This window comes from Capsicum annuum, chromosome 6 (genome assembly GCF_002878395.1).
Source record: "Capsicum annuum cultivar UCD-10X-F1 chromosome 6, UCD10Xv1.1, whole genome shotgun sequence".
Classification (NCBI taxonomy): Eukaryota; Viridiplantae; Streptophyta; class Magnoliopsida; order Solanales; family Solanaceae; genus Capsicum; species Capsicum annuum.
Window position 1 is genome coordinate 194,677,161 of NC_061116.1, and position 2,245 is coordinate 194,679,405.

The 2,245-nt window shown below is 31.2% G+C and overlaps 1 non-coding gene across 1 annotated transcript; it reads left to right on the plus strand.

The window, feature by feature from the left end:
• The first annotated feature begins 511 nt into the window (after window positions 1–511).
• LOC124899905 lies at window positions 512–595 on the plus strand. The gene has a single exon (XR_007057466.1). It is a non-coding gene; the product is annotated as a small nucleolar RNA Z196/R39/R59 family (small nucleolar RNA).
• Window positions 596–2,245: the final 1,650 nt, after the last annotated feature.

The window sequence follows — 2,245 nt, forward strand, 5'->3', positions numbered from 1 at the left end:
AAAGTACGATCGTAGGCGGGTCTCACAACCGTACCATATCTCGTCTGATCAAGTACAGAGAGCCTCCATTCCAACCATCCAACCACGAATACCACGCACGATCATAGGTGAGTCCCATGATCATGGGATGGTTCATACGACAAAATTTTGTAGATTTTCAGTTACATTTTATAAGGGGCTTTGCAGTCTTTTCTCATTCTTTTTACATTAGAACTATGTCGTTTAAGTCACTTTGAAGCTGATTATTAAGATTAGAGGCCGTTTAGCCATAAAAATATTCCTTTTTTGATTTTTTTTTTTCACTTTTATTAAAGTTGTGATGTTTGGCCATGAAAATTCAAAAAAATTATTCTGGAATTATTTTCTGAAAAGTGAAAAACAGTTTTTTGTTGTTTTCACTATTTTTCAACATTTTAAATTTTATTATTATTACATAGAACCCCAATTTTAAAAAAAAAATTACACAGAAACCTTGTAATATTTAAAAGTTTTTTAAGTGTTTAGTCACTGATGCAATTAATGGTGATTTTTTTCATAATTTTTGATTGAACATTGATTAATACAAAAATATCACCATCTTTCGGCTGAGATTGCATCTAAAATATTTTTGCATTATCTTTCTTCAATTTTGTTTCAGCTCCAGCTTTCTTCAATTTTTGCATTTTGCATTATCTTTCTTCAATTTTTGCATTTCGGCATTTCGTTAATGCAAACTTGATTCGAGTAATGGAAATGTCTATATATATGAATCACATTTTTTTTATAACCAAGGATATATTAAAAAGAAACCAAAAAACACAGAGTTTAGGTTACATCTTCTACTAGAGCTTGGTCCAGTTCCAAAATGAAAGATTCATGAATGTTTACATATGAGTTGGTACTTCTAAAATACTGAGTTCCTGATATGTCTGCCCAGGCATGCTTTAAAGCAAACACAGGAGGAACTGCAAAAACCTTTGTTGTCCTAAAAACTTCCTTCCTAGCTCCTTCTTTTGCCATGATATCTGCAATACTGTTCTATTCACGATAGCAGTGGACCACTGCTGATGGCCCAATCTTCTCAGCACAGACCTTCAAGCATACAAAATACGGTCATAAAGTAGATTCCCTTGTTTTAGCATGTGTATTACTTGTATTGAGTCTATGTTGATCTCAATTGGGGTGAGATTATGGAGTTTAACAAGCCGGAGTCCTTCAAGGAGAGCCAAAAGTTCCATATGGTTGTTGGATGTGGAGGGGGCATCCTTTGTGGAAACCAATAATCCAATAGCCGTTGTTGTTGTGAACCACTCCTCCTATCCCCCCAGTACCTGGGTTTCCCAAGCAGGAACCGTCAGTGTTGAGCTTGAAAGTAACTTGGATTGACGGGTTCCATTTCACAGCTAGGGTGGTGAATTAGTATGTTAATATGCAAATTAGTAGTTGGGTGATTTTGATAGTTTTTAAAAGTTGGGGGCATAAAATCATATTTTAAAAAAAAATCAAAAGTCTAAAAAAATCTTTCAAAAAAACATGGCCAACTCCAACTTCAACTCCAATTTCACCTCCAACTTTAAAATTTTTTAGTTTTCATGGTCAAACGGCTAGCTAATATTATCCTAAGTTCCTCATTACTAAGAAAACACTCGACACTTAGCATCATAAGAAAGAAAGAGGCGATTTCGTCCCTTTTAGACAAACTAGGGTTTTCTAATCTCAGGCTTTAGTTTCAAAGATTTTTTTAAGGTTCTCATCTCTAGGTATGTGGGGATTTCATCAATGGATTTTCTTTCACTTGTTATGTCCCAAAGTTAACTCAAATCCTCAGTTTATGGCTCGTTTGGGATTGCTGTTACAAAACTGCTTATTTAAGAAACACTTTCATAAAATAACTTTTCAGAAAAGTGTTTTTGAAAAAAGTAATTTGTGTTTGGTAAATTCATTTGAAAAATGTTTTTGATAAACAGATTGTGTTTGGATAATCTTTTTCAAGAAGTGTTTTTTTGAGACAAATGACCAAAAAGGACATGTATCAATAGACTTTTACTACTAAAATCAATTTACAGAGAAAAATTATTTTAAATATTTATTATAATATTTTTAATTAAAATTTTATTTTTATTTAATTAAAAAGCACGTACTCTAAAATTTTTAATCAATATTTATATACATAAATACATTAAAAATATTAATAATGATATATTACTTAAATAATTCAATATCACTTTAAAATATCAAAATATATATATATATATATATATATATA